The sequence below is a fragment of the Orcinus orca genome, chromosome X, assembly GCF_937001465.1.
Source record: "Orcinus orca chromosome X, mOrcOrc1.1, whole genome shotgun sequence".
Lineage (NCBI taxonomy): Eukaryota > Metazoa > Chordata > Mammalia > Artiodactyla > Delphinidae > Orcinus > Orcinus orca.
Genome location: NC_064580.1, coordinates 46,186,494 through 46,205,767, shown reverse-complemented (window position 1 = coordinate 46,205,767; position 19,274 = coordinate 46,186,494). Strand labels below are relative to the sequence as shown.

Below are 19,274 nucleotides of genomic sequence, written 5' to 3'. Positions count from 1 at the left end.
ACACAGAAATCTCTGGCATTCCTATACACCAATGATGAAAAATCTGAAAGTGAAATTAAGAAAACACTCCCATTTACCACTGCAACAAAAAGAATAAAATATCTAGGAATAAACCTACCTAAGGAGACAAAAGACCTTTATGCAGAAAATTATAAGACATTGATGAAAGAAATTAAAGATGATACAAATAGATAGAGCGATATACCACGTTCTTGGATTGGAAGAATCAACATTGTGAAAATGACTCTACTACCCAAAGCAATTTACAGATTCAATGCAATCCCTGTCAAACTCCAACTGGCATTTTTCACAGAACTAGAACAAAAAATTTCACAATTTGTATGGAAACACAAAAGACCCCAAATAGCCAAAGCAAGCTTGAGAACGAAAAATGGAGCTGGAGGAATCAGGCTCCCTGACTTCTGACTATACTACAAAGCTACAGTAATCACGACAGTATGGTACTGGCACAAAAACAGAAATATAGATCAAGGGAACAGGATAGAAAGCCCAGAGATAAACTACCACACATATGGTCACCTTATCTTTGATAAAGGAGGCAAGAATATACAGTGGAGAAAAGACAGCCTCTTCAGAAAGTGGTGCTGGGAAAACTGGACAGGTACATGTAAAAGTATGAGATTAGAACACTCCCTAACACCATACACAAAAATAATCTAAAAATGAATTAAAGACCTAAATGCAAGGCCAGAAAGTATCAAACTCTTAGAGGAAAACATAGGCAGAACACCCTATGACATAAATCACAGCAAGATCCTTTTTGACCCACCTCCTAGAGAAATGGAAATAAAAACAAAAATAAACAAATGGGACCAATGAAACTTAAAAGCTTTTGCACAGCAAAGGAAACCATAAACAAGACCAACAGACAACCCTCAGAATGGGAGAAAATATTTGCAAATGAAGTAACTGACAAAGGATTAATCTCCAAAATTTACAAGCAGCTCATGCAGCTCAATAACTAAAAACTAAAGAACCCAATCCAAAAACGGGCAGAAGACCTAAATAGACATTTCTCCAAAGAAGATATACAGATTGGCAACACAGGAAAGGATGCTCAACATCAATAATCATTAGAGAAATGTAAATCAAAACTACAGTGAGGTATCACCTCACATCACTCAGAATGGCCATCATCAAAAATCTACAGACAATAAATGCTGGAGAGGGTGTGGAGAAAAGAGAACCCTCTTGCACTGTTGGTGGGAATGTAAATTGATACAGCCACTATGGAGAACAGTATGGAGGTTCCTTAAAAAACTAAAAATAGAACTACCATACGACCCAGCAATCCCACTACTGGGCATATACGCTGACAGAACCATAATTCAAAAAGAGACATGTACCACATTGTTCATTGCGGTTCTATTTATAATAGCCAGGACAGGGAAGCAACCTATGTGTCCACTGACAGATGAATGCCTAAAGAAGATGTGGCACATACATACAATGGAATATTACTCAGCCATAAAAAGAAACGAAATTGAGTTATTTGTAGTGAGGTGGATGGACCTAGAGACTGTCATACAGAGTGAAGTAAGTCAGAAAGAGAAAAACATATACCGTATGCTAACACATATATATGGAATCTAAAAAAACACAAAACAAAAACGGTCCTCAAATTCCTAGGCACAGGACAGGACAAACGACGCAGATGTAGAGAATGGATTTGAGGACACAGGGAGGGTGGAGGGTAAGCTGGGAGGAAGAAAGAGAGTGGCATGGACATACATACGCTACGAAATGTAAAATAGATAGCTAGCGGGAAGCAGCCGCATAGCACAGGGAGATTGGCTTGGTGCTTTGTGACCACCTAGAGGGGTTGGATAGGGAGGATGGGAGGTAGGAGGATAGGAGATAGGTAGGAGAGAAGGTAGAGGTAGGAGATATGGGGATATATGCATACGTATAGCTGACTCACTGTTATACAGCAGAAACTAATACACCATTGTAGAACAATTATACTCCAATAAAGATGTTAAAAAAATCCATATGCTAACACATATATAGAATCTAAAAAAAAAAGAAAAAAGGTTCTGAAGAACCTAAGGGCAAGACAGGAATATAGACGCAGATGTAGAGAATGGACTTGAGGACATGGGGAGAAGGGTAAGCTGGAACTAAGTGAGACAGTCGCATGGACATATATACACTACCAAATGTAAAATAGAGAGCTAGCGGGAAGCAGCCACATAGCACAGGGAGATCAACTCTGTGATTTGTGACCACCTAGAGGGGTGGGATATGGCGGGTGGGAGGGAGAAGCAAGTGGGAGGAGATATGGGGATATATGTATACGTATAGCTGATTCACTTTGTTATAAAGCAGAAAGTAACAGACCATTGTAAAGCAATTATACTCCAATAAAGGTGTTAAAAAAACATAACTGAGAAAATGACTATCCTACTCATAGTAATCTACAGATTCAGTGCAATCCCTTTCAAATTCCTAATAGCATTTTTCAAAGAACTATGTATGGAAACACAAAAGACACCGAATAGCCAAAGCAATTTTGCAAAAAAAAAACAGAGCCGGAGGAATCAGGATCACTGACTTCAGACTATACTACCAAGCTACAGTAATGAAGACAGTATGGTACTGACACAAAAAAAGAAATATAGATCAATGGAACAGGATAGAAAGCCCACAGATAAACCCACACACTTATGGTCACCTAATCTATGACAAAGGAGGTAGGAATACACAATGGAGAAAAGACAGCCTCTTCAACAAGTGGTGCTGGGAAAACTGGACAGCTACATGTAAAACAATGAAATTAGAAAACTCCCTAACATCTTACACAAAAATAAACTCAAAATGGATTAAAGACCTGAATGTAAGGTCAGACACTGTAAAACTCTTAGAGGAAAACATAGGCAAACACTGCTTGATGTAAAATGCAACAAAATCTTTTTTGACCCACCACCTAGAGTAATGAAAATAAAAACAAAAATAAACAAATGGGACCTAATTAAACTTAAAAGCTTTTGCACAGCAAGAGAAACCATAAATAAGACAAAAGGACAACCCTCACAATGGGAGAAAATATTTGCAAACAAAGCAACTTACAAAGGATTAATCTCCAAAATATACAAACAGCTCATGCAGCTAAATACCAAAAAAAACTCACAACCAAATCAAAAAATGGGCAGAAGACGTAAATAGACATTTCTGCAAAGACGACATACAGATGGTCAACAAACACATGAAAAGGTGCTCAACATCACTAAGTATTAGAGAAATGCAAATCAAAACTACACTGAGGTATCATCTCACACCAGTCAGAATGGCCATCATCAAAAAATATCTACAAACAATAAATGCTGGAGAGGGTGTGGAGAAAAGGGAACCATGCACTGTTGGTGGGAATGTAAATTTATATGGCCACTATGGAGAACAGTCTGGAGGTTCCTTAAAAAACTAAAAAATAGAACTAACATATGACCTAGCAATCCCACTACTGGGCATATACCCAGAGAAAAGCCATAACTCAATAAATACATGCACCCCAATATTCATTGCAGCACTATTTACAATAGCCAGGACATGGAAGCAACCTAAATGTCCATCAACAGAGGAATGGATAAAGAAGATGTGGTATGTATATACAATGGAATATTACTGAGCCATAAAAAGGAGTAAATTGGGTCACTTGTAGAGATATGGATGGACCTAGAGATTGTCATACAGAGTCAAGTAAGTCTGAAGGAGAAAAACAAATATCGTATATTAATGCATTTATGGGGAATCGAGAAAGATGGTATAGATGATCTTATTTGCAAAGGAGAAATAGAGACACAGATGTAGAGAACAAATATATTGACACCAAGGGGGGTGTGAGATGAACTGGGAGATTGGGATTGACATATATACAACTATTGATACTATGTATAAAATAGGTAACTAATGAGACCCTAATGTATAGCTCAGGGAACTCTACTCAATGCTCTGTGGTAACCTAAATGGGAAGGAAATCCAAAAGAGAGGGGATATATTATACATATAGCTGATTCACTTTGCTGTACAGTAGAAGCTAACACAACATTGTAAAGCAACTATACTACAATAAAAATTAAGTTAAGAAAATAAATAGGACTTCCCTGGTGGCGCAGCTGTTAAGAATCCACCTGACAGTGCAGGAGACATGGGTTCGATCCCTGGTCCAGAAAGATCCCACATGCTGCAGAGCAACTGAGGCTGTGTGCCATGACTACTGAGCCTGCTCTCTAGAGCCCGTGAATCACAACTGCTGAGCCCACGTGCCAAAACTACTGATACCTGCGTGCCTAGAGCCCATGCTCTGCAACAAGAGAAGCCAGTGCAATAAGAAGCCCATGCCCCAAAATGAAGAGTAGCCCCCGACTTGCCGCAACCAGAGAAAGCCCAAGTGCAGCAACGAAGACCCAACGTAGCCAAATAAATAAAAATATAATTAAAAAATAAAAATAAAAAATATTTAAAATAAATAAATAAAATAAAATAAAATGGCACAATTTGAGCATCAAAAAAAATCATAATGCTACAAATAATCAGTACTGGAAAGAGTGTGCAGAAAAGGGAACCCTCCTATACAGTTGGTGGGAATGTAAATTGGTGCAGCCACTATGGAAAACAGTACAGATATTCCTTAAAACACTAAAAATAGAACTATCCTATGATCCAGCAATCCCACTCCTGGGCATGTATCTGGAAAAGACAAAAACTCTAATTCAAAGAAATATATGCACGCCAATGCTTATATCAGCACTATTTACAATAGCCAAGACATGGAAGCAACCCAAGTGCCCATCAACAGACTACTGGCTTAAGAGATATGGTATTTCTATACAATGGAATACTACTCAGACTTAAAAAATGAAATATTGCCACCGGAACATGGATGGACCTAAAGAATATCACACTAAGTGAAGTAAGTCAGGCAGAGAAAGACAAATATCATATGATATCACTTACAGGTGGAATCTAAAAAATAATACAAATGAATCTATTTACAAAACAGAAACAGGGCTTCCCTGGTGGGAAGAATCCACCTGTCAATGCAGGGGACACAGGTTCGAGCCCTGGTCCGGGAAGATCCCACATGCCGCGGAGCAACTAAGCCCATGCACCACAACTACTGAGCCTGTGCTCTAGAGCCCGCAAGCCACAACTACTGAAGCCTGCGTGCCTAGAGCTCATGCTCCCCAACAAGAGAAGCCACCGCAATGAGAAACCCACGCACCGCAGAGAAGAGCAGCCCCCACTCGCCCAACTAAAGCCTGCACTCAGCAACAAAGATCCAACACAGCCAAAAATAAATAAAAATAAAAATAAATAAATTTAAAAAAACAGAAACAGACTCACAGACATAGAAAACAAACTATAATTACCACAGGGGAAAGAGGGGGGGAGGAGGGATAAATTAGGAGTATGGGATTAATAGATACACACTACTATATATAAAATAGATAAGTAACAAGGATTTACTGTATAGCACAGAGAACTATATTTAATATCTTGTAATAACCTATAATGGAAAATAATCTGAATAAAAATGTAACTGAATCACTTTGCTGTACATGAAACTAAAACAATATTGTAAACCAACCACAGTAAAAAACATTTTTTAATCACAATGGATACACATTAACTACATAAAAATCCATGAATTCCTAATGATATTAAACAATGAAGGTCTCTAGGAAACCAATTCTCTGAAAATTAATAAATGATAAAAAAGTATTTATCCTTTTGTTTTTTAACGTTAACTCATTTTTTAACTGAAGTATAGTTAACTTACAATATTCTGTTAGTTTCAAGTGTATGGCAAAGCGATTCATTTACACACACATATGTGAAAGTGTATATATATATATTACATAATTTTTCAGATTCTTTTCCATTATAGGTTTTTATAAGATATTGGGTATGGTTCCCTGTGCTATAGAGTAGGTCCTTGTTGTTTACCTATTTTATATATAGTAGTATGCATACATTAATCCCAAACTCCTAATTTATCTCTCCCTCCCCTCAACCCTGCTATCCCCTTTGATAACCATAAGTTAGTTTTCTATGTCTGTGAGTCTATTTCTGTTTGTAAATCTTGACTTTCTTTTCATGAAACACATTTCAGGATGAAAAAGATACCTGGTAAGGAAAAGGTCTCCTTTATAAAATAATCCCAGCTAACAAATGGAGAATGAGTGCTAGAATTAGACCACTACTTTCCAACCACTACTGAAATAATGAATTAGACAATTATCTTCAATGGCTGCTAAAATCAACAGGAGAAAGGGTGGTAGGAAATGCTACAATGGAGGTATCAGGCTGAGATCACCTGCAAACACAAATCAATCCCAGCATCAGTTAAAAAGATAAAATGACACATGATGAAATGCAAAAGAAAGTGTGTAACACTGCCTGAAATGATTCTTTCCCTTAAAAAATAATTAAATTGAATCTACGCAAGCCTCTAGCTCTAAATGCCAGTGAACAGGAAACATGGGGAGGGGAAAACACAATAAAAACCACCTCAAAGAAGCAATCATCTAAATCCATTTGTCAATCAGACAAATGATTTAGTTTCTCCAATAAATCAATGGTTTTTAAAATTGGGGGTGGGGAGGGGTGTATAGAGGATTTATAGGAAAGGGGACTCAAGAGAAAAACATCCAGTAGCAATAAATGGCCTTTGGACATATATTTTAAAAAGCTACTGTAAATAGACATTTTTAAGACAATCATGGAAATTTGAATATGGACTGAGCATTAGATAATATAAAGAATTATTATTAAACTTATTAGGTAAATATAATGGCCTAGTGGTTCCTTATATAACGCACCTATGAGTTAGGGATACAGAATGAGTTATTTATCTGTGCAATGACAGGATGGCTGGGATTGCTTTAATATGTCCCTGTGAAAAAAGTGGGTCAGGAGAAAAGATCAAACAAAATTGGCAAAATGGTATTACTTGTTGAAGCTTAGGAATAGAGTCATGCACAGTTTTTGGGTGTGTGTGTGTGTTTTACTATTTTCTACTTTAAATCTATCTGGGGGCTTCCCTGGTGGCGCGGTGGTTGAGAGTCCGCCTGCCGATGCAGGGGACGCGGGTTCGTGCCCCGGTCCGGGAAGATCCCACATGCCGTGGAGCGGCTGGGCCCGTGAGCCATGGCCACTGGGCCTGCGCGTGCGGAGCCTGTGCTCTGCAACGGGAGAGGCCACAGCAGTGAGAGGCCCGCGTACCGCAAAAAAAAAAAAAAAAAAAAAAGTTAAATCTATCTGAAAATTTCAATTAAAAAAAAAACACAAGCCAATGTGAAAGACTTCCAACTGGTTCCTTCCAAACTTGATAGTTTGAGCAATAGAAGAAATAATGAATGCAATGAATTGAAAAGTACTAAATATATAACAAGTTCAATAAAATATAGAAAATGATGACAATAAAATCTTAAGAAATATAAAAACATGTTAGGACACTGCATTGTCACCCCTGACCTCTCCCACACTCTCCATCTGCCAGCAATGGAGGGCGTGGGCCCCACGCTCCAGCGACATCCATTTTCAGAGCTAGTTGATTCGGCAGCCGTGTGGCTGACAAGGTCTTGGTGCTCTGGCCTGGGGTCAGGCCTAAGCCTCTGAGGTGGGAGAGCTGAGTTCAGGACATTGGACCACCAAAAACCTCCCGGCTGCATGTAATATCAATCAGCAAGAGCTCTCCCAGAGATCTCTGTCTCAAAGCTAAGACCCAGGTCCATCCAACAGCCAGCAAACTCCAGTGCTGGACGCCCCATGCCAAACAACTAGCAAGACAGGAACACAACCCCACCCATTAGCAGAGAGGGTGCCTAAAATCATACTAAGTTCACAGATACCCCAAAACACACCACCAGACGCAACACTGCCCACTAAAAAGACAAGATCCAGCCGCCCCCACAAGAACAAAGGCACTAGTCCCTTCCAACAGGAAGCCTACACAAGCCACTGAACCAACCTCACCCACCGCAGGCAGACACCAAAAACAACGGGAACTACGAACCTGCAGCCTGCAAAAAGGAGACCCCAAACACAGTAAGTAAAGTAAAATGAGAAGGCAGAAAAACACACAGCACATGAAGGAGCAAGGTAAAAACCCACCAGACCAAACAAATGAAGAGGAAATAGGCATTCTACCTGAAAAAGAATTCAAGTAATGATAGCAAAAATACTCCAAAATCTTGGAAATAGAAAATACAAGAAACGTTTAACAAGGACCTAGGAGAACTGAAGACTAAACAATGACGAACAACACAATAAGTGAAATTAAAAATTCTCTAGAAGGAATCAATAGCAGAATAACTGAGGCAGAAGAACGGATAAGTGACCTGGAAGATAAAATAGGGGAAATAACAATGGCAGAGCAGAATAAAGAAAAAAGATAACAATGTCAGAGCAGAATATAGAAAAAAGAATGAAAAGAATTGAGGACAGTCTCAGAGACCGCTGGGACAACATTAAATGCACCAACATTTGAATTATAGGGATCCCAGAAGAAGAAGAGAAAACGAAAGGGACTGAGAAAATATTTGAAGAGATTATAGTTGAAAACTTCCCTAATACGGGAAAGGAAATAGGCAATCAAGTCCAGGAAGCGCAAAGAGTCCCATACAGGATCAATTCAAGAGAAAAACGCCAAAACACATATTAATCAAACTATCAAAAATTAAATACTAAGAAAAAATATTCAAAGTAGCAAGGGAAAAGCAACAAATAACATACAAGGGAACACCCATAAAGTTAACAGCTGATATTACAGCAGAAACTCTGTAAGCCAGAAGGGACTGGCAGGACATATTTAAAGTGATGAAAGGGAAAAAACTACAACCAAGGTTACTCTCCCCAGCAAGGATCTCATTCAGATTCAAAGGATAAATTATAACCTTTACAGACAGGCAAAGGTTAAGAGATTTCAGCACCACCAAACCAGCTTTACAACAAATGCTAAAGGAACTTCTCTAAGCAGGAAACACAAGAGAAGAAAAATACATACAAAAACAAACGCAAAACAATGAAGAAAATGGTAATACGAACATACATATCAATAATTACCTTAAATGTGAATGGTTAAATGCTCCTGTCAAAAGACACAGACTGGCTGAATTGATACAAAAACAAGACCCGTATATATGCTGTCTACAAGCGACCCACTTCACACCTAGGGACACATACAGACTGAAACTAGGGGGAGGGTTAAAGATATTCCATGCAAATGGAAATCAAAAAAAAACTGGAGGAGCAATTCTTACATCAGACAAAATAGACTTTAAAATAAACATAACTAAAAGACAAACGAGGACACTACATAATGATCAAGGGATCAATCCAAAATGATGTAACACTTGTAAAATTTATACACCCAACATAGGAGTACCTCAATACATAAGGCAAATGCTAACAACCATGAACGGGGAAATCGACAGTAACACAATAATAGTAGGGGATTTAACACCCCACTTTCACCAATGGACAGATCATCCAAAATGAAAATAAATAAGGAAACACAAGCTTTAAATGACACAAGAAACAAGATGGATTTAGTTGATATTTATAGGACATTCAACCCAAAAACAAAAGAATACACATTCTTCTCAAGTGCTCATGGAACATTCTCCAGGATAGATCATATATTGGGTCACAAATCAAGCCTTGGTAAATTTAAGAAAATTAAAATCGTATCAGGTATCTTTTCTGACCACAACGCTATGAGACTAGATGCCAATTACAGGAAAGAATCTGTAAAAATTACAAACACATGTAGGCTAAACAATACACTACTAAATAACCAAGAGATCACTGAAGACATCAAAGAAAAAATCGAAAAATACCTAGAAACAAGTGACAATGAAAACGCGATGACCCAAACCTATGGGATGCAGCAAAAGCAGTTCTAAGAGGGAAGTTTCTACAAATAAAATCCTACCTCAAGAAACAAGAAACATCTGAAATAAACAACCTAACCTTACACCTAAAGCAATTAGAGAAAGAAGAACAAAAAAACCCCCAAAGTTCGCAGAAAGAAATCATAAAGATCAGATCAGACATAAATGAAAAAGAAATGAAGGAAATGATAGCAAAGATCAATAAAACTAAAAGCTGGTTCTTTAAGAAGATAAACAAAATTGATAAACCATTGGCCAGACTCATCAAGAAAAAAAGGCAGAAGACTCAAATCAATAGAATTAGAAATGAAAATGGAGAAGTAACATTGACATTGCAGAAATACAAAGGATCATGAAGATTACTACAAGCAACTATATGCCAATAAAATGGACAACCTGGAAGATATGGACAAATTCTTAGAAAAGCACAACTTTCTGAGACTGAACCAGGAAGAAGTAGAAAATATGAACAGACCAATCACAAGCACTGAAATTGAGAATGTGATTAAAAATCTTCCAACAAACAAAAGCCCAGGACCAGAGGGCTTCACAGGCGAATTCTATCACACATTTAGAGAAGAGCTAACACCTATAATTCCTCCAAAACATAGCAGAGGGAGGAACACTCCCAAACCAAACAAAGATGTCACAAAAAACAAAAACTACAGGCCAATATTACTGATGAACATAGATGCAAAAATCCTCAACAAAATACTAGCAAACAGAATCCAACAGCACATTAAAAGAATCACACACCATAATCAAGTGGGGTTTATCCCAGGAATGCAAGGATTCTTCAATATATACAAATCAATCAATGTGATACACCATATTAACCAACTGAAGGAGAAAAACCATATGATCATCTTAATAGATGAAAAAAAAGCTTTTGAGAAAATTCAACACCCATTTATTATAAAAAGCCCTCAGAAAGTAGGCATAAAGGGAACTTACCTCAACATAATAAAGTCCATATATTACAAACCCACAGCCAGCAACGTTCTCAATGGTGAAAAATTGAAACCATTTCCTCAAAGATCAGAAACAAGACAGGGTTGTACACACTCACTACTATAATCCAACATAGTTTTGGAACTTTTAGCCACAGCAATCAGAGAAGAAAAAGAAATAAAAGGAATCCAAATCAGAAAAGAAGAAGTAAAGCTGTCACTGTTTGCAGATGACATGATACTATACATAGAGAATCCTAAAGACGCTACCAGAAAACTGCTAGAGGTGAATTTGGTAAAGCAGCAGGATACAAGACTAATGCACAGAAACTCTTGCATATACACTAATGACGAAAAATCTGAAAGAGAAATTAAGGAAACACTCCCGTTTTCCACTGCAACAAAAAGAATAAAAAACCTAGGAATAAACCTACCTAAGGAGACAAAAGACCTCTATGCAGAAAACTATAAGACACTGGTGAAAGAAATTAAAGACGATACAAACAGATGGAGAGCTATACCATGTTTTTGGATTGGAAGAATCAACACTGTGAAACCGATTATACTACCCAAAGCAATCTATAGAATCAATGCAATCCCTATCAAACTACCAATGGCATTTTTCACAGAACTAGAACAAAAAATTTCACGATTAGTATGGAAACACAAAAGACCCCAAATAGCCAAAGCAAGCTTGAGAAAGAAAAACGGAGCTGGAGAAGTCAGCTCCCTGACTTCAGAGTACACTACAAAGCTACAGTAATCAAGACAGTATGGTACTGGCACAAAAACAGAAATATAGATCAATGGAACAGGATAGAAAGCCCAGAGATAAACCCACGCACATATGGTCACCTCATTTTTGATAAAGGAGGCAAGAATAAACCATGGAGAGAAGACAACCTCTTCAGTAAGTGGTGCTGGGAAAACTGAACAGCTACATGTGAAAGAATGAAATTAGAATACTCCCTAACACCATATACAAAAATAAACTCAAAATGGATTAAAGACCTAAATGTAAGGCCAGACACTATCAAACTCTTAGAGGAAAACACAGGCAGAACACTCTGTGACATAAATCACAGCAAGATCCTTTCTGACCCACCTCCTAGAGAAATGGAAATAAAAATAAACAAATGGGACCTAATGAAACTTAAAAGCTTTTGCACAGCAAAGGAAACCATAAACAAGAAGAAAAGACAACCCTCAGAATGGGAGCAAATATTTGCAAATGAAGCAACTGACAAAAGATTAATCTCCAAAATATACAAGCAGCTCATGCAGCTCAATATCAAAAAAACAAACAAACAAATCCAAAAATGGGTGGAAAACCTAAATAGACATTTCTCCAAAGAAGATATACAGATTGCCAACAAACACATGAAAGGATGCTCAACATCACTAATCATTAGAGAAATGCAAATCAAAACTCCAATGAGGTATCACCTCACACCAGTCAGAATGGCCATCATCAAAAAACCTACAAACAATAAATGCTGGAGAGGGTGTGGAGAAAAGGGAACCCTCTTGCAGTGTTGGTGGGAATGTAAATTGATACAGCCACTATGGAGAACAGTATGGAGGTTCCTTAAGAAACTAAAACTAGAACTACCATACGACCCAGCAATCCCACTACTGGACATGTACCCTAAGAGAACCATAATTCAAAAAGAGTCATGTACCACAATGTTCATTGCAGCTCTATTTACAATAGCCAGGACATGGAAGCAACCTAAGTGTCCATTGACATGTGAATGGATAAAGAAGATGTGGCACATATATACAGTGTAATATTACTCAGCCATAAAAAAACGAAATTGAGTTATTTGTAGTGAGGTGGATGGACGTAGAGTCTGTCATAGAGTGAAGTAAGTCAGAAAGAAAAAACAAATACCGTATGCTAACACATGTATATGGAATCTAAAAAAAAAAATGGTTCTCATGAACCTAGGGGCAGGACAGGAATAAAGACGCAGAAGTACAGAATGGACTTGATGACATGGGGAGGGGGAAGGGTAAGCTGGGACAAAATGAGAGAGCAGCAATGACATATATACACTACCAAATGTAAAATAGATAGATAGTAGGAAGCAGCTGCCTAGCACAGGGAGATCAGCTCGCTGTTTTGTGACTGCCTAGCATGGTGGGATAGGGAAGGTGGGAGATTCAAGCGGGAACGGATATGTGGATATATGTATACATATAGCTGATTCACTTTGTTATACAGCAGAAACACACACAACATTGTAAAGCAATTATACTCCAATAAAGATGTTAAAAAAAACACATTATGTTGGCTGATGGTTTTAAATACCAAGTATAAAATAGTTGTGGGGAAAAAATTAATTTGAAAATGGAGTAGGTAGGTATTAGATGATATTAGGAATTATTGTTATTTTTTCTTAGTGAGATAACGGCAATTAAATTATTTACAAAATGTTCCTATTATTAGGAGATGAACACTGAGATATTTATGGGAAAAGTGCCATATGTGCTCTTCAAACTGATCTATTAAAATGGTATCTCAATCATAATGCCAAGAAAGATTTTTGTGAAAATTGACAAGCTGATTCAACAATGTATATTGGAATTCAAAAGGCCAAGAATAGGGCTTCCCTGGTGGTGCAGTGGTTGAGAGTCCGTCTGCCGATGCAGGGGACACGGGTTCGTGCCCCGGCCCGGGAAGATCCCACATGCCGCGAGGCGGCTAGGCCCGTGAGCCATGGCCGCTGAGCCTGCGCGTCCGGAGCCTGTACTCTGCAACGGGAGAGGCCACAACAGTGAGAGGCCCACATACCGATAAAAAAAGAAAAGAATAACCAAAGCATTATTGAAGAAAAAGAGCTAAACTGTAGGACTTACTGACCATAAATAAGATACATTATAAAGTTACATTAATTATGACAGTGGTACTCATATAAGAATAGAGAAACCAAAATGAACAGAATCCAGAAACAAACCGTCATATATAACCTAACCTTTGATTTATGAAAAAGATGATGACACTATGGGAGGGAAAGGATGATCTTTTCGATAAGTGGTATTGGATTGACTGTACGTCTGTTTCAACAATAACAACAAAACAGTGGGCCTCTACCTATATCCATAACTCATACTGGCAACATACAATAAAATGAATATCAAATGAATTGGAAATATAAATGAGATTAAACAGTAACACCACATAGAAAAATATCTTCATGACCTTGGGAAAGGCAAAGATTTCTTAACCAGGACAAACAAGCACTACTCATGAAGGGGAAAAATTATAAATTGAACAATATTAAAATTGAGATACAGGCATATCTTGTATTAGTACGCTTCACAGATATTGCGTTTTTTACAAATTAAAGGTTTGTGGCAACCCTGTGTTGTCAGATGATGGTTAACTTTTTTTAGTAATAAAGTATCTTTTAATTAAGGTATGTACATTGTTTTTTAGACAATGCTATTGCACACTTACTATACTACAGCATAGTGTAAAATTAACTTTTATATGTACTTGGGAACCAAAAATTTCATAAGACTTGCTTTACTGTGATATTCACTTTATTGCAATGGTCTAGAACCAAACCAAGGTGTGCCTTATTCAGTTCATCAAAAGACACCATTAAGAGACTGAAAATGCAAGCAACTGAGATTTGCAAATAAATAGATCTAACAAGTATTCACATCCTTAATATAGAAAGATCTCCTACAAATCAATAAGAAAAGGATAGTCAAAGAGAAAAAGTGGTCAAAAGACTTGAACAGGCACCTCAAAAAAAGATACCCAGGCCAACAAACATGAAAAGACACACATTTATCACCAGAGATATGCAAATTAAAACCACAACGAGGTACCATTAATAACCACTAGAATGGCTACTTTTTTTTTTCCTTAGAAAGACAACACAATGACAAGTGTTGGCAATATTCTAGAGCAAATGGAACTCTTAAAATTTTCTATTAGGAGTTTTTTAGTACAACCAATTTGGAAAACCAATTGGCAGTATCTACTAAAGCTAATCTTATCCATAACCTGTGATTCATCAATTCTACTATTAGGTGTATGCTCAACAGAAAGCTGTGCATATAATCACCAAAAGACATGTTCTAGAATGTTTACAGTACTATTTGCAGGCCAAAGATGTAAAAAACCAAAATGCCCATCAGTTGCGGTATATTCACACAATGGAATACACAGCAATAAGAATGAAGGAATTACTACTACGTCCAATAACTTGGATCAATCTCAAAAACAAAATCTTAAGCCAAATAAGTCAAACACCAAAAAATACATACTATACTATTATTTTTTATAGAGTCCAAAAATAGGCAAAATTATTATACAGTGATAGAAGCCAAGATGTGATTAATTTGGAGTTCAGTTTGTGACTGGTAGGGAATACATTCAAGGGATTTCAAATACTGATCATTTTCTATTTTTTTTTACTGAAGTATAGTTGACTTACAATATTATACTAGTTTCAGGTGTACAGCACAGTGACAATATTTTTATAGATTATACTGCATTAAAATTATTACAAGATTATGGCTATAATTCCCTGTGCTATACAACATATCCTCCTTGCTTATCTATTTTATACATAGTAGTTTGTATCTGTTAATCCCATACCTGTAATTTGCCCCTCTCCCTTCTGGTAACCACTAGTTTGTTTTCTATATCTCTAAGTCTGTTTCTGTTTGGCTATATACATTCATTTGTATTATTTTTTAGATTCCACATATAAGTGATACCATAATGTATTCATCTTTCTGTCTCACTTATTTTACTAAGCATAATATTCTCCAGGTCCATACACATTGCTGTAAATGGCAGGATTTCATTCTTTTTTATGGCTGAGTAATATTCCATTGTATATATACACCACATCTTTATCCATTCATCTGTTGATGAATACTTGAGTTGCTTCCATATCCTGGCTATTATAATTAGTGGTGCTATGGACACTGGGGTGCATGCATCTTTTCGAACTAGTGTTTTCATTTTTTCTGGATATATACCCAGGGGTGGAATTGATAGATCATATGGTAGGTTACACAGGGGTGAAAATGCTTTGAGCTGTACACTTATATGTGCACCTTTCTGCATGTATTTAAGTTTACTTAAAAATAATGCCTACAAATCTCAAATGGTTCAGCCAAAATAGATCAAAAAATAGATAAAACATTATACTTCAATTTTTAAAAATTGGATGGATGAATAGTGAGCAAGTCAGTGAATAAGTGAGCTAATATGGCAAAAGTTAACAACTGTTGAATCTAGGTTCAGAGTATAAAAGTATTAATTGTACTCTTCTTTCAACTTATGCTTGTTTAAATATTTTATTAAAAAATATTCAAGTAAAAAGAGTAATCACACCTCTCAGTTCTTAATATTTATAACTAGGAAGTAAATCAAGCACCTGATATAATCTGACTTGTGAAAGGAAACTTACAAAATGAAATTTTTATACCCAGACTATTTCTAATAAAATAAAATATTCTGTGTATTTTCTATTTCTCATTAATGAAAAGAGACAGAGAAAGAGAGGACCAGGCCAGGACTGAGTGTCTGACAGACTTTAACTCCATTAACTCCACTACCAAGTTACTATCCACCTGAGTCCTGGTTTTATTAGTTAGCAAGTTACTAACTTGGTTTTATTAGTTAGCAAGTTACTATCCACCTGAGTCTTGGTTTTATCATCAGGAAAATGACAATGATGATACTGACTTTAGAGAGTGGTTTTGAACATTAATTAGGGAGCCACTAAATTCATTTCAATTTACCATACCAAACATTTATGGGCAACATATTATGAACACGCAGTGATAAGAGCAGTGAGAGAGGAAAGCAAGTATGCTGTAGGACAGCACACAATGCACCACAAATAAACAGATTGAGGAAGAGGTGAGGATAGAGACAGAGATACGTCTTCCTAGAGGGGCTGGTAACTGACAATCCACTTAAATGGTAGCAAGAAGCTAGCCAAGCAGAAGAGAATATGGGGAATTTACACAGACAGATTAGATCATCTGAGTATGCAGAGTGGTTCATTAATGCTATGCAGTAAAGTGACCACAAGCAGAAGGGAGGAGAGGGAATGTTGGAAGCAGAGTGACCAACAAATGCAGAGACACTGTCATAGATATACCCTATTTTTCCACTAATAACTGTATAGTTTGTGCTCTCTCTTCCTTTAGGTTTCTGCTCAAATGTCACGATACCAGGGAGGCCTTCCTGACCATCCTATCTAACATAGTACAGCCTCCCCATCACAATCTATTACATATTTCTTATATATTCACTTATTGTCTCTCGAGTAGTTTAAAGGACTTTGTTCTTGTTTTTATTTTCCACTGTTGTATCCTCAATGCTTAAAACACTGTCTGACGTATAAAAGCTATTCAATAAAAAAACTCTTGAATGAATGGATGGATGGATGCACACCCAGTGGGTTAAAGCCAGTGTGATATTTAAGTGCTGTTAAATTATGATTTGAATAGATAATAAATAGACATCAGGAATACCCTTTGAAAAAGTTCCTAAGTGTTTTGGTGTCATGAAACCTCAGTCTCCTCGTTAAAGAACTGAAAATTATACCTGGCCTAGAAAAAAGAATCATCTCTTATTTTGGCAAGCCTAACACATTAGCTACAGGAGGAAGAGGGAATAAGTTGCTTGTTCAAAGAGATCTCTGGTTAAATTCCTCTTTAGAGCCTGAAAAATCCCTGACACTCATTATAAATTTAATGATCATTTCCTCTCCCTTGGGTAAAGAACTGAAATAAAAAATTGTGATAATTAATGAATATTCTTGCAAGACAAATTACACATAATAAATGGAGCAGAAAAATACATTTCACATTGCAACAAATGAAAAAAAAAGACAAAGTTCATATTGCACCAAATAGATAATACATGCGAAGCTCCTAGAAAAAAATCTTTGCCTGAAAATTCTGCCAACTTGCTCTTCAATGTTGCTACTGGACACCAGAAAAAGATTTACATAATAAACCGAACTCACATGAAACGATAAATTTGTGATTGGATGTCATATCTGTCAACCATTTCTGCTCTGTGAGAAATTCTAAAGGGGATGGGAAAGCTTCCAGCCTCTAAAGCTGACACCAAATTATAGGCAAAATCCACTATGTTTGCCACTCTAAAAATTTGGGGATTCAATTGTATACCAAAATTTTTTTAAGTGTCATGAGTGGAGGGCTGAAACCAGTGCAATACCTGATATGTGATTTCGTTTTGGGTAAAAAATAAATACATAAAAGGACATAATTTGAACAAGTTCCTATGTCTCTGAGAGCTCTAAAATTTCTGCTCCTTTTCTTATTTTTAAAAAGAACAAAAGCCAGCCTTGCCCTTGAAATTGAAGTCACATCTAATTTCAGAAAGTATATAATTCACCGGCCTCTGCAGGAGTGGGACCGAAGAGATCAGAAGTCTCCAGGGGGAGTAAAATACTGGGGTCGAAAGTAAAAAGAAGGAAGAATGTAGGTTCAGAGTGGGGGAAGGAGGTAGCAAAAGTTCTGAGGCTAAGAGGGGAGCGGGGTGGAAGGCGGGAGTAAGAGGTAGGAAGGAAATCGGTGGTAGAGGGAATGACCAAACTCAGAAAGACTGGTTAGAGGATTCGGGATAAAGAGGAGAAGTGAAGAATAATCAGGGATAAAAGGACCACGAGAGTCAGAAGGCGGAAGGGGATGACGGCCAGCCATCTCCCGAGGCGTAAGAGAGAGAAGAGAGTGAGCGATCGGAACCACAAGCGTCAGAAACATCCTTCAGTGTACCCTGGGGATGAATTCTTTCCACCTCATGTTGAAGCAAGGAGGAAACCGTCCCTGAGGTGTCTGCGGACTCACTTGTGAAAATTACCAGTCCCTTTCTTTACACTCACCTTGATGAAGAACGCCGCGACGCGACGATGGCGTGACCGGAAGTGCTATTTTCTTTTGTTTGGAGGAAGCTTTAGCCGGGACCACCACACCCTTCCCCCGCCTTCACTCCAGACAACTTCCTGTGCCTCTCTAGCAAGCTCTTGAAATACTGTATCTCAGTGGCTTTCTCACCAGATGGGAACCCGGATAGTGACGTAAGATGTCTGGAAGAGGGAATCAGTAACTTTTTACAAATCCTAGCCCTAGTCATCCCAGGTACTACAGCATCTCCGCCAAACTCTACGTATCCAATTTGTCACCTCGCCTTCCTGATGCAGACTTTCAAATACCTCCCTTACCTTTAGTCCCTTAACTCTCGGATGTCTACAGTTACGTATTTACGATACTGATTTACTGCTTCCTGGCATTAAAAAAATAATAATAAATTCATGTTTATTAGTGGCATACTTCGATTTCAAGATTTTTAAAACTTCTTAATCTGAATCATTTTTGTCTTGGAATGGTATCCAGA

The 19,274-nt window shown here is 37.4% G+C and overlaps 1 protein-coding gene across 1 annotated transcript in view; it reads right to left on the bottom strand.

The window, feature by feature from the left end:
* Positions 1–18,838, bottom strand: part of MAGED1 (MAGE family member D1) — a 73,369-nt gene extending 54,531 nt beyond the window's left edge. The window contains exon 1 of the mRNA XM_033418037.2: positions 18,763–18,838. The gene's annotated coding sequence lies outside the window, so the exon portion shown is untranslated. The remainder of the gene's footprint in view (positions 1–18,762) is intronic.
* Between the last annotated feature and the right edge of the window lie 436 nt (positions 18,839–19,274).